The sequence below is a fragment of the Bubalus kerabau genome, chromosome 22, assembly GCF_029407905.1.
Source record: "Bubalus kerabau isolate K-KA32 ecotype Philippines breed swamp buffalo chromosome 22, PCC_UOA_SB_1v2, whole genome shotgun sequence".
Lineage (NCBI taxonomy): Eukaryota > Metazoa > Chordata > Mammalia > Artiodactyla > Bovidae > Bubalus > Bubalus kerabau.
The window spans coordinates 10,820,953-10,835,999 of NC_073645.1; the positions used below are offsets into that span (position 1 = coordinate 10,820,953).

The 15,047-nt window shown below is 38.2% G+C and overlaps 1 protein-coding gene across 25 annotated transcripts in view; it reads right to left on the reverse strand.

Annotated features, from left to right (window-relative positions):
• The window catches only part of PRKG1 (protein kinase cGMP-dependent 1), a 1,681,227-nt gene that overhangs the window by 1,230,496 nt on the left and 435,684 nt on the right, over positions 1 to 15,047 (reverse strand). The window lies entirely within an intron of this gene.

Sequence of the window (15,047 nt, forward strand, 5' to 3'; positions counted from 1 at the left end):
CAAGAGCAGCACAGCGTACCGTCAGAGAAGTCAGAAACTGGTTAAGACACACACAGAGACCTCAACAACATGGAGGGTAAGAAGCACATCTGGAATTTTATATTAAACATCTTAATCTGAACAGCAGCTGGCTACAAGCCGGTCTTTGTCTTCATTTGCTTAATGAGTGGTTTTCAGGGATGCAACCCGCAGTGGTGAACGCTGACCACAGCGTCCGCACTCCCCAGTTCTGCCTGACTTCCACTCTAGATCTCAGTCTAACTGATCCAGCCTTCACACATTATCTTTTGCAATGATTTGGTTCTGAGTGAATAAAAAGGTGCACATCAAAATGAAAACAACGTAAACTCTATCAACATGAAAAATACCCTTAGAATGGGCTGCTTTGAGGCAATTAAACTCTTCGTGAAGAGTTAATGGCAGGGAATTAATTATTATACTATTTTTAAGTGAAAAAGGAGGATACAGAATAGTCTTTAGAATATGAAAGCGTGTGTGTGTGTGAAATGCAAAAAAATAGGCTTTCAAGTTATATATATTTGGGTCCCAACCCTAGTCCTGTCATGTATTAAAAGTTAGCAGGTTGTCTTACTTTTCTGAATTTCCGTTTTATAAAATGTAAAATGGTATTTTAAAAATTACCAGCCACCAACAGGCGCATGAAAAGACACTCAACATTTCTAGTCATTAGGGAAATGCAAATTAAAACCACAATAGACATCAATCCACACCTAAGAATAGCCATCACACACAGGAAAAAGAGAAATAATAAATGGCGGTTGGGAACCCTTATACAATGTTGGTGGAAATGTAAATTGTTACTGCCACCATGAAAAACAGTGTGGTGATTCCTCAAAAAATTAAAAACTAGAACTACCATATGATCTAGTCATTCTACTTCTGTGAATATATCCAAAGGAAGTGAAAACAACAATTGGAAAAAAATCTGAATTACCATGCTCATAGTAAAATTATTCACAATAGCCAAGACATGAACACAACCTAAGCATCCCCAATAGATGAATGGATAAAGAAGCTGTGATGTGTGTCTATATCTGGATCTAGATATAGATATATAGATACACAACGGTATATTATTCAGCCATAAAAATGAGAAAATCCTAACATTCCCAAAAACACAGATGAATCTTGAAGGCATTTTTCTAAGTGAAATATATCAGAGAAAGACAAATACTGTATGACCTCACTTTATGTGGAATCTAATTAAAAAAAAAAAAAAAAACTCATAGAAAAAAAGGGTTCAGATTTGTGGTTACCAGAGATGGTGTCGGAAGGGAGGAGGACGAAGAATTTGAGAAAGGTAATCAAAATGCATAAGCTTCCAGCCATAAGATAAATACTAGTACAAAATAATGACTATAGTTACCATTACCATATGGTACATAGGAAAATTAATAGAGTAGATCCTACGAGTTCTCACCACAAGGAATTTTTTTTTTATTTTATCTACATGAAATGATGAATGTTAACTAAACACTGTGATAATCATTTCCCATTATATGTAAATCAAACCATCATGCTATACACTTTAAATATATATACTGATGTATGTCAGTTATTTCTCAATAAAACTGAAAAGACATGTGAAGATTGGTAAAAAGATAATGTTACTTTCAGTAAATGGTGGGAGAAAAGGTGGAGCGGCAGTAACAGGAAGTAGTAACACTGTGCAGTCATGACTTAGAACAGTATCAAAAGGAAATAAATGTTGGCATTGGTTGCCTTTGGTGACAGAATTATATTTTTTCCTTCATTTTTTCTCCAAAATTTTCTAGAACGGGCATGCTTTTCGAAAGATAAAAATCTACTGCTTGTTTCAATAATGACTTAGATACTTAATATTGCTGCTGCTGCTGCTAAGTCGCTTCAGTCATGTCTGATTCTGTGCGACCCCACAGATTGCCTCCTACCAGGCTCCTCTGTCCCTGGGATTTTCCAGGCAAGAGTACTGGAGTGGGGTGCCATTGCCTTCTTCGAGATACTTAATACTGGTTAACTGTTATTGGTATAATCGATATTACTCTTTACAATAGATTCTCTTTCACATGGCCTGTGTCTAAAAACTAATGGCAGGAATTTTCACTTCATGAACAGATGGTGATGAATGGCCAGAATAGAGCTTCAGAATAGACTCTATTTAAAAAGTCCTGTTTGTGAGAATTTTACTTTAATTTTCCAGAACTATTTAACTGTATGTTTCCTTCAAAGTTTTTTTTTTTTTAATTTTGTCTTCCTAAAATCTTATTTCTCCTGAGGCAGAGAGTTATTTCCATTGAATATTCAATATAAGATGCAAAACTCTGTCCCCATCTATGATTTTCATAAGCTCTCCCTTCTTAATTATCTTCACTATTCCTGACCTCAAGGTCAAGAAACCCCAGCAACTGCATAGTGACTCCTGAGATCTACTGTTCTAGGATTGCTTTTCCAAATAACAGGACTTATTTGATCTTTAAGAAATTAATTTTAATCAAACTGCATAATATTCTCTTTATTAAAAATTCCTTTATTTTCATTGAGTCAGAGTGTAAGGGCACCAATGAGTTCATATTTTTTAATATAATAAAGACTAAAGACTAGATATTATCAATCCCAGAGTCCCAACTTGTTTAACTATAGATGGTATCTTATCCTTTGGGAAATAATAATAGTGGTCCATTAAAATCTAAGCCCTAGAAATGCTTCAAGATTAAAAATAAAGCCTTCTTCCAAGAAAATAATTAGTTACATCCAAAGATGACTGAAGAAAGCCACTTTCTTTCTACTCATAAACAGTACAATTAACCTGCTTCATAAAGACATCAGAAAAGATGACACAACTTCGTCTTACAGAATCCATTAGAATTATTCGAATTTTCCAAGTGCTTACCAAAAATTGGAGGAGAGGAAAGGAATTCCAGGATGTGCTTGCTTCTCCAACTTAATTTTAAGTGGAGAACATTCAATCTCAAGTCCCTGAAGAAACTAACTAGAGGCTTTCGCCTTTGCCTTTGTAGTACTTTAAAATAAACTGAGAAACATAGGACCTATGTCTTATCATTTATCCATTTATCCCTTCATAGAGGTATTGCCCAATGACATTTGCCTCTGAAATATCCCAAATAATCCCTCTCTGCCTTCACAGAGTGGTGTTTCTCAAAGATGTTCTTGTCAATGAGCAATGCTCAAAGCCCTGCCTCTTCAGGTAATTTTCCTTTAAGTCCTTTCCCACTGAAGGCTTGAAACCTTAGGGCAACTCTCAGTAGTCTCCACTTGCTCCAACATTATAAGCCATAATCAATCCGAGCCTGCACCTAACTCTTCTTGGAATCTTTTTCTTTCCCTGAAGAAGCAGTCTAACACACTCATTGTAACTAACATGTGATGCTGCATGTGGGATCAGCTGAGCTGTGTTATCAGTGTGGGAGCTGAGGAAAGCTGCTATCTCAAGTTCCAGAAGGTGACTATCTGCCCTAACCCCAAGAATATATCTTAACAACATTTTGCAAGAATTCAGCAGCCTGACCTGAAAGGCGAAAGAAGCAAATACAAAGATCTTGATTTTTTTTTTTTAATCCTTCATGTCTGCTTCTGTGTACAAATAATCTATTTCTTTTTTTAAAAAAAAGCTCTTTCTTCCACACTCAAAATTTGTGACTTTTTCAATCCAAACAACCATAAAAGTAACTTGGTTATTTCAAGCTGGCCCTATTGATTTCTCATCATCAAATTGTCAGCCTCTGAAATATTGGCTTTATATAATAGTGTGCTGTTAAATGCACTCTCCAGGGAGAAAAAAAAGCCCTGGTTTGTAGTGTTTGCCAATTTCCATGGTATAAATACTCCCACCATAGCCAATTTCAAGCTACTAATGCAAAGTCAGCCTGCTTGCAAAATTCCTGAAAATTTAACAAGCAGTTCTTATATGAGCCAGTCTGTTGGCTGCAACACATCAGATATAGATTCTTTTCCTAACACCCTAAGAATTTAGTGTGCCTTCATTTATAAATGCTAAAACTAACATGATGATCCTTTCCTTCCTTAAAGATTTCATTTGGTGGTACAATATCCCCAGATAACCTTTGCCAGGATTAGCAACAGGTCTTCCAAATTTTCAAAGTTTAAGAAAATGAATTAGAAAGCCCACTTCCCCATTCATTTACTGCAGAGAAAATTCCCAAATATACACAAAGGCTAATTGTCTTTCTACACAATTTTAGATCAAGTGGGCAATCTGAGGTATGCATTCAGAAATATAACCTACCTCTCTAACAAGAGAGATGGCATTATTCACTACAGATAAACAGAGCCTCATTAGTTTTCTAAACATGAAAGGATATTCTACATTGTGGATATCATGTAGTAGGCTTGCGATATCCATAGAGCACTAGCGTTAATGTCAAATAGTTGTTTCAGAACAAGTTGTCAGGAAGGCTTCTCAAAGCTGAGGACTGCATAATAGAATCCACAGAGAAGAGCATCCTGGGTAGAAGGAAAAACAAATATGAAGGTTCAAAGACTGGAAGGAACTTGATCTATCCGATCAATATTCAGTAAGGAGACCTGTGAGGCTGAAGCACAGAGTGAGCTAGAAGAAAAGGAAAAGGAGAATAAGATTGCAAAGGCAGGCAGGAATCCAGTCTCACAGGGTCTTGAAGGCAGTGATACAGAGTTTTACTTCATTCTAAAGCCTTAGGGATACAGTGAAGCATTGACGATAAGAAGAGGTAGGACTTACAGGTAATATATCTGGCATAAGGAATACATAATATAAATTTGCTTTTTTATTGGAATATAGCTGCTTTACAATGTCATGTTAGTTTCTGCTGTACAACAAAATGAATCAGCCACACATATACATATATCCCCACTCCTTTAGTTTCCTTCCCATTTAGGGCACCACAGTGCATTCAGTGGAGTTCCCTGTGCAATACAGTCAGTTTTCATTAGTGATCTGTTTTACACATAGTAGTATATATATGTTAATCCCAATCTCCCAATCCATCTTGCCCTCCCCTTCCCGCCTTGCTATCTGTATGTTTGTTCTCTATGTGGATGAACTTATTTGCAAAACAGAGATAAGTTTAGTTTAAATTGCTACTGAGTTCATAGAAGCTTTATGTCATGTATTTCATCAATTAACAGATATTTAAAGTATAATGCCTTATCCTGATAATAAGGAGCTCTTACGACTGAAACTCCTGGGAACCACTGTCACACAACTCCTATACTTAGCTGCATTTCAAAACACTAATTCTCAGGCAACTTTTACATATAAGAAGAGAATGAGATCTCATCTCAATTTCAAGCTATGTCCAAAGGTCTAAAGGTTATGCACTCTTCCTTCACAGTCCCACTGAACACAAACCAAGCAGCTGTAAATATGCCCCAAACATGGCCAGAAATGTGAGAATCAAATCAATATCTGATCCCTTCATTTGATGAAGACTTCTAGGCACTTAAAAAATAGTTAAGATTATTACTAAGAATGAATATCAGCAAAAGCAATTTTAAAATATTTTACAAAGATTCTATAATCAGCTTTATACAGAAAAACAGTACAAAAATAATCTTCACGGCCCAGATAATCCCAATGATGTGATCACTCACCTAGAGTCAGACATCCTGAAATGTAAAGTCAAGCAGGCCTTAGGAAGCATCACTACTATAGTAGTGGGGGCGATGGAATTCCAGTTGAGCTATTTCAAATCCTAAAAGATGATGCTGTGAAAGTGCAGCACTCAATATGTCAGCAAATTTGGAAAACTCAGCAGTGGCCACAGGTCTGGAAAAGATCAGTTTTCACTCCAATCCCTAAGAAAGGCAATGCCAGGGAATGCTCAAATTACTGCACAATTTCACTCATCTCACACGCTAGTAAAGTAATGCTCAAAATTCTCCAAGCTAGGCTTCAGCAATACGTGAACCATGGATTTCCATATGTTCAAGCTGGTTTCAGAAAAGGCAGAGGAACCACAGATCAAATTGCCAACATCCTCTGGATCATCGAAAAAGCAAGAGAGCTCCAGAAAAACATCTATTTCTACTTTATTGACTATGCCAAAGCCTTTGACTGTGTGGATCACAATAAACTGTGGAAAATTCTGAAAGAGATGGGAATACCAGACCACCTGACCTGCCTCTTGAGAAACCTATATGCAGGTCAGGAAGCAACAGTTAGAACTGGACATGGAGCAACAGACTGGTTCCAAATAGGAAAAGGAGTACTTCAAGGCTATATATTGTCACCCTGCTTATTTAACTTCTATGCAGAGTACATCATGAGAAATGCTGGGCTGGAAGAAGCACAAGCTGGAATCAAGATTGCTGGGAGAAATATCAATAACCTCAGATATGCAGATGACACCACCCTTATGGCAGAAAGTGAAGAAGAACTAAAGAGCCTCGTGATGTAAGTGAAAGAGGAGAGTGAAAAAGTTGGCTTAAAGCTCAACATTCAGAAAACTAAGATCATGGTATCCAGTCCCATCATTTCATGGCAAATAGATGGGGAAACAATGGAAACAGTGTCAGACTTTATTTTTCGGGGCTCCAAAATCACTGCAGGTGGGACTGCAGCCACGAAATTAAAAGACTCTTACTCCTTGGAAGGAAAGTTATGACCAACCTAGACAGCATATTAAAAAGCAGAGACATTACTTTGTCCACAAAGGTCCATCTAGTCAAGGCTATGGTTTTTCCAGTGGTCATGTATGGATGTGAGAGTTGAACTATAAAGAAAGCTGAGTGCCAAAGAATTGATGCTTTTGAACTGTGGTGTTGAAGAAGACTCTTGAGAGTCCCCTGGACTGCAAGGAGATCCAGCCAGTCCATCCCAAAGGACATCAGTCCTGAGTGTTCATTGGAAGGACTGATGTTGAAACTGAAACTTCAATACTTTGGCCACCTGATGTGAAAAGCTAACCCATTTGAAAAGACCCTGCTGCTGGGAAAGATTGAAGGCCAGGGGAGAAGGGGACGACAGAAGATGAGATGGTTGGATGGCATCACCGACTAAATGGACATGAGTTTGGGTAAACTTCGGTAGTTGGTAATGAACAGGGAGTTCTTGCATGCTGCGGTTCATGGGGTCACAAAAAGTCGGACACAACTGAGTGACTGAATTGAACTGATAATCAACTTTTTGACTGATAAAAAGCACTCACTAAATATTTTTAGCGCTTCAAGGTCAGTATTAGGCTCACATGTCAGAAGAAGCTTAAATGCACTTTCCTGGTCCTTGATCTACAGTAAAGTATCTTCAGTTGGCAGGTCAGAAGTCCAAACCTCAACTGTAATTCACAGTTCTTTACTCAGATATAGTCATTGTGCTGCTGCTGCTGCTGCTAAGTCACTTCAGTTGTGTCCGACTCTGTGCAACCCCATAGACGGCAGCCCACCAGGCTCCCCCGTCCCTGGGATTCTCCAGGCAAGAACATTGGAGTGGGTTGCCATTTCCCTAGGGTGCCTTAAAAGCGTCTAATTCCAGGAGTCACTGTGGGAAGATATCTCCATCTATATACTGTGAAATATTCAATGAATCATCTAGAAGCGAGAAAACTCATGGAGTAGTCTTCTCACCGCCTCAACTGTTGAGATTCTGCCCAAACAGTAAATCCTATTTCTAGCCTAACAGCTTTCTTGAATGAACTCTGTAGGTATAGAGCTAAGAAATATCAACCAGCTCACATTTTTAAAGACAAAATTCAATCCTAAAAAGCTATGGGCCAATTGAGATATTTCCTCAAAACTGAAAATCAGTTTTCAACAAGTTTCAGACTAAATTTTCACATCAAGCAACTCTGCCATAGCTATCCCAATCTTATCACAAAACAGTCATGAAGAAATCAAGACTATTTGCAGCATTCATATCCATAATCAGCATATGATACAAAACATTGGAAACACTGGGCCAAAATATTATGATAGCAATGTAGCTCCTAAGTGGCCAATGATATTAATCTTCTATTAAATGCATCCCAAATAATTTCAAGTTGCCATTTCTATTTTTTTTTTTTTTTTTGTAGTTCTAAAGTAGATCAGTATCCACTTGAAATTTAGATATTGTAACTCTAAACAAAAATAATGATTTGGGTCAAGGTGAAAAGTGGTTGACCCATAAGATATTTGTTTGCTGATTTATCACTTATGGCTTATTCTTTTGAACTGATACTCATTCTTATTGACTAGGAATGATGCTAAGTAGCTCTTGAAATCACTAGTTAGATGTTAACAGATGGAGCAAACTTGTACTAATTAAAGAAAAAAAAATGTATTGCTCTTTGTAGGTGTTCATCAACTTCCAAAAAAATCAGTATTAAAGTGTCCCTTTCAACTATTGCAGTCATTCAGTGCTCCAGAGAGGCATATAGCAGCTACTTCACACTAGTGAGCCTCACTCAAAATAGAGCAGTCTCCAAAAGAGCCCAGCTCAAACTCCTGTTCTATAGTTCCCCTTGCATACCACTGAAGAAGAACCGTGGGGTTTCACAGAAGAATTGCAAAGTGCTTTCCATGAGAATAATGATCATAAGAATTTCAGGAGAATGAGACCACACACATTCCATTCCAAAATATAAGAACCATGGGGCTGGATCGTCTATGATTAACTCTACTTTTGAAGTTAGAGATCTAAACTGCAAAACAAAAACAGAGCAATGACGGGGAAGAAAACATTTGGCATATATTTACATGTCCAATTTCAACTCAACATGTCAAAGCAATTTCTTTCTTATCTTTCAGTACACACACACAGCTGAGATCTCTTGGCATTTACTTGCACACAACAAGGTCAGCATGGTCACACGATGAACATCCATTAAGTTCCTCATCACCCAGGGTGACCCTGCCTGCAGGGCACAGAGTGGGAGCCATGATGTTCTGTCTAGTCCTTTGAAACCCAACAGCTCACGTCGTCGCCATGTGTTATGTGCTGTCATTTCAATTACTGCAAAGGCTTGACTTTAAAATTGATCATTAAAGACATCATTTCAGAAAAATTATCTTATTTAGTTGCTTCTCAGATTCAATCTCTGAGATAAATTACCTAACATTTTAAATTACCTTACATTTTTCTGGATTCAGCAGCAGGAAAATAACATGTTTTGCTACCAACCCCCCTACACCCCAAATGCACACTTCCTCTTGGCTGAAAATTATGATGTGGGTCGTTCAATATTTCCTCTGTGATGCTTCCAGAAAATGAGAGCCAAATTTAGCCTTGCTACACTGACCTACAGGTCGTAAGGAGGCAGATCATCTACTTTGATGAACTTGGTTCGATTTCTTACCCAAACAGCTGTTTACACTGGGCTTTAATACACTAAGAAAGTGAAAGTGGCTCAGTCGTGTGTGACTCTTTGTGACCCAATGACTCTACAGCCCATGAAATTCTCCAGGCCAGAATACTGGAGTGGATAACCTTTCCCTTCTCCAGGGGAATCTTCCCAAACCAGGGATTGAACCCAGGTCTCCCACATTGCATGTGGATTCCTTACCAGCAAACTTGTACTGCAACCCAAGAATACTGGAGTGGGTAGCATATCCCTTCACCAGATCTTCCTGACCCAGGAGTACAACCAAGGTCTCCTGCATTGCAGGCGGATGCTTTACCAACTGAGATATCAGGGAATTAATACATCAGAATACATTCAGTACATTACATTTTGACTCTGCCTGAAGGGAGATGGTGTATACACTGAGATTTTTTTTTAAATAATTAAAACTTAAAAACCAAACAATCATGCTCCTACTTACGAAAGCTCTGAAGTTTCAAGGCTTCTTAACCAAAGTGAAAAAATTAACCAATAAAGACAGCAAAAGTCATCATCATAATAGTAGTACTAATACTACTACAACTAATATTTATTAAGGAGTTACTCCATGTACTGCAATGAAAAGCAACCCCTCATGTAAGTCTCACAATGACTTGATAAGTTTGCCATCACAGAACCAAGACTCAGAGCATATAACCTGTCCAATGTTGCACAGCGAGTACTGACAGGTAGATACAGGGTTTAAACATAAACCCATTTGACTTAAACCCAAGCCACCCTCTACTAAATCACTTCTAGGAACACAATACTTAACTTTATTCACAATTTGAATAAACTATCACAATTATAAAATCCAAAAGCAAATATGCTTCTTACTTATCACTAATACTGCTAAAGTAAAAATGCTGTGCTTGGACAGTATGACCTTTTACCTTCAGAAAGCATTTCATGCTTTCAAAGCAATTCCACATCTAACATTTCATTCTATGATTGCCAAAAACCTATGCAAAAGGTAGAACAGATGTTACTACTATTCCGATTTGACACATAAGAAAACAGAGTCACAAATGGTTGTTGTTCGTTATTCAGTTACTAAGTTGTGTCCGACTCTTTGTCACCCTATGGACTGCAGCATGTCAGGCTTCCCTGTCCATCGCTATCTCTCGGAATTGGCTCAAACTCTGTCCATCAAGTCCGTGATGCCAACATCTTCTGTTCCCCCCTTCTCCTCCTGCCCTCAATCTTTCCCAGTATCAGGGTCTTTTCCAATGAGTTGGCTCTTCACATCAGATGGCCAAAGCATTGGAGCTTCAGCTTCAGCATGAGTCTTCTAATGAATATTCAGGGTTGATTTCCTTTAGGATTGACCCATTTGATCCCCTTGCAGTCCAAGGGACTCAGTTTAAGTAAGAGATTAAAGTAGAACTTGGATCTACTGACTGCAAGCCTGAAATAAACACTGTTCAAACCTTCCTTCATTACACGCCCTTTCATGTTCTCTCTGTGTCTCTTGATGCCTTTCTTCTCTTTGTGTCTCTGTCACTTTGCCTCTGTCTCTCACTCTCTCTGTCTTTCGTATCCCTTTGGCCATTTTAATCTTTAAACTCTCTTGGACAAAGACTCAACAAATCCACTGAAGCAGTATCAGCAGGGAACTCTGGCCATTTGACAATAATTCTATAGTTTAAAAAATTCTGTGATGGTTCATTCAGAGAGATTCCCTTTCTGATCCAGTTCATTCTTCACATTACAGAAATCTGAGCATGTCTTGTGGCTTTTACAGACAGATATATTCTCATACAGAAACACCTCTTGAATTCAGCAATATAATTAAACTTATTCTGATTTCAGTGTTCACACATTTGTTCTCTCCTCTCTGTCTTGAGCACAGACTCTTTATCTGTCTCCTTTCCTTCCTACAAACCCTGCCTCAGATGGATTTGATATATAAATATGGAGGGGAAAAAGCATTAAAAAAATTTACTATTACTTCAGGCGAGTGTCTGCATTTGAATTCAAAACAATAACGGACGCTCTCTTTATGCTTATAAGATAAAAAATACAATATTCCAAGAAAATCTCAAAGTCATTCATTTGTAATTAATGTAACTAATGATCTGTAATATACATATATTTGAGAAGCCCGGATATAAGAATCCAAACAGTAAATGTTTTCTATGTAAGTACTGATAGTCTTACAAGAGAAATCTAAAATATAAAAAATTTATAAAGTTAATAAAATGTTAGTATAATGGTTCACATACTGTAATCTAATAAGGTAGCTACCTTAAATTTTTACTGAAGAAGTTAGAGAAGGTATGAAAAAGGGAGAAAGGGAAGAAGAAAGAGAAATAAATGTGATTTTATAACTTGAATTCCTGTCATCTTATACCACGCTGCCCTTTAATGCTCTGTCCCTTTCAGTCACAGCTAATATTTATTGTATTTCCAACACAACAAATCTAGGTTCAAATTCAGCCACTGTAGATAAATACAAGCAAAAGTGATTGATGGGTTTAAAATACAACAATAATTACCCACGAAGTGATGTAAAAAGTGACCTGGAGTGGCTGCTGACATGAATGCTATATTTATGGAAGTAAACCACACCTACAAATCTGCAAAATCAATCCTAAAATGTAACTGTTGTGAAATAAGGTCACAACCATCAGCAAGAGAAAGACGAAAGAAACAGAGAAGCCATAAAGGGGTTTAGGCAGGCTGTGAAGCCAAGGAGATGAATATAATAAATAAATACCAAAGACATGGGGTTCATAACAAAAGTGCACCTGAATTGCAAACAACAGATTTGCAGGAACGTGACTTAACACTGTACAGATGCTTCAAGCCATGCAGAGGGGGAACTCAAACAGCTTTGCCAGTTCAAGGTTCCAGAAGTCAGAGCTGGGCTACTGAGGTTGTAGGGAGGGAGAAGAGGGGAGAGCTGGTCCCTGAGGTTGTAGGACACTGAGTACAAGTGGGGCTAGAGATAAATAGCTGAAACAATTTAAGCCAAAGGCAGTTCAGGCAGAATAAAGCCCAAGACAATGGCTCTTCAAGCTGCGGCTAAGAGTTGGGACAAAAGGATTCAGAGGACCAACAGGAGGTTGTGTTTCCAGAATATTTCTGTAATCTTGGCTCCCAGAATTTCAGGGTGCTCCTTCCTGGAGTGATTGGGTTATAACTCACTCACAAATATAAATGTGCTTTAAAAGGTGCAGGGACTGTTGGGCAAATATTTTGTATACAGAGCTTGCATGGTTTCCACATTTTTGTCAACCTCTAGAATGAATGAGGAAAGCTGGCAATAGGACAAAAAAATATGAAGAGCAGGAGGTGAACCATGATGATGCTCTAACTTTACTTGTGGATAGATTCGAGCTATACAGAGAGCTCCCAGGAGAAAGCCTTCTGAGTCTTGATCTTTGCAGTCCTTTTGGACATGTTCTCTCACCTTACCTTCCCAATAAAAATTTCCAGAAACGAATTACTCATGCTAGCTAGAAAACTGGTTGATCTTACACTTAAGTTCCATCCCATATCCTTCTTCAAAACCAGGCTGATCCAACTATTCACAATTGCCAAGACACAGAAACCACCCAAACATTCGTTGACAGATGAATGGGTAAAGAAGATGTGGTATGTATATACAATGGGATAATACTCAGCCATTAAAAAGTGAAATAATGCCATTTGTGGCAACATGGATGCAACTAGAGATAATCCTACTAAGTGAAGTAAGTCAGAAACAGAAAGAGAAATACTGAATGGCATCACTTATATGTGGGATATATAATGATACAAATTAACCTATCAATGAAAAGAAACAGATTCATGGACAGAGAACAGACTGGTGGTTGCCCAGGTACAGGCAGTTGGGGAAGCGATAGAGTGGGAGTTTGGGGTTAGCAGAGGTAAGCTTTACAGACAGACTGGATAAACAGCAAGATCCTATTGTATAGCACAGACAACTGTATTCTATATCATATGATAATCATAATGGAAAATATTTGAAAGAGTTGATTTACAATGTTAATTTCTGATGTACAGCAAACTGAATCACTTTTAGGTATGTATTATCAGTTTTACGTGTGTATGTGTGTGTAACTGAACCACTTTGCTGTACAGTAGAAACTAACACAATATTCTAAGTCAACTACATTTCAATTTAAAAATTGATAAAATAAAAAAATAGAAAGTATGTCTTTTACATAGTCATGAAGATGAGGAAGTTGTTTTAAAGGAATTATACACTGAAAATGTGATTGATTTGTCTGATCAGCAGTGATTCCATACTTAACGGGGATGTTATATTTGAATAATTCTTCTAAGTATATCTTCTGTGCAAATATACTTTTGATGGTTAATACATGTTACTAGTCACTACATTTTCAAGATGAAAAAAGACCATCCTGCTCCAGCTGTACATCTACTAGCTGCCCTAGCAGTCTGTTCAGGCTGACTCTTACACCGTTCATTCATTCTTTCCATCAGCAATCATTTCTTGCGTGCTTCCTATACAGCATGAGTACACATGGGAAAATGAAACACAGCTCACATTCTAGTAGTAGAAGACAGACAACATACAGGTAAACAAACAAAAAACACCTGTTGAAATAGAGAAAATATTTGCTGCTGCTGCTGCTAAGTTGCTTCAGTCGTGTCTGACTCTGTGCGACCCCGTAGACGGCAGCCCACCAGGCTCCCCCGTCCCTGGGATTCTCCAGGCAAGAACACTGGAGTGGGTTGCCATTTCCTTCTCCAATGCATGAAAGTGAAAAGTGAAAGTGAAGTCGCTCAGTCATGTCCGACTCGTCGCAATCCCATGGACTGCAGCCTACCAGGCTCCTCCATCCATGGGATTTTCCAAGCAAGAGTACTGGAGTGGGGTGCCATTGCCTTCTCCGGAGAAAATATTTGGAGGGTTACAAAATGGATGCTGAATAGAGAATCAAGAAAAAGATCCATTTGGAATCTGAAATGAAGACCTGTCTGAAAATATTTATTCTAAGATTGAAGGATGAGATAAACCATCCCATAGGAGATCTAAGAGAAGGGAATTCAAAGCAGGAGAAACAGAATGTTTTCAGGCTCAATTTAGAAATGGCAGAGTCTTTTGATGTAGGGAAAGGATGGCTGGAGATGAATTAGGTGATGGGAGCAGGGGCTGTTTAAGACATGCCCTTGCAGACTGTGGGAGAGAACTGGATTCCTAGTGAAATGGAAAGCTATTCACAGGTGAAACAAGGATGGTGAATGACATTGTCTGACTTATGTTTGCAAAGGACCACTTAGGATTTCAGTGAATAAACTGAAGCAATTTCAAGTGGAAGGAGAAGGGAAAGAGAGCTCAGAAAAGATTTTGTTGCACTAATCTCACACAAGACATGGGATGGCTGAGGTGAAGAGGCTGACAGTAGAGATGGGCAGAAATGTGAATGAATTGGAAATATATTTTGCAAGTGAAAGTTATGGGACTTACTGGTAGAGTGAATGTGAAGAAGTGGAAAAGGGAACAGTCACAGGTTTCCAGCTTAAGCAACTGAATGTTTACTGAGATGGGCTGAAGTAGAAGCCCAAATTGTAGAAGTTACAAGTTCCTGGGGACCAAACACCCCTATGGTTGGGGATGAAGGAGAGACATACACAAGGAATGAGAAATACCAGAAATAGGGAAGAGTCAGTCAGGCAAGAGATGGAAAGAAGTGTTCCAGGGAGAAGGAATAACTAACTTTTTATTCTTGTCAGAGACGTATTTTCCGATATGATTAG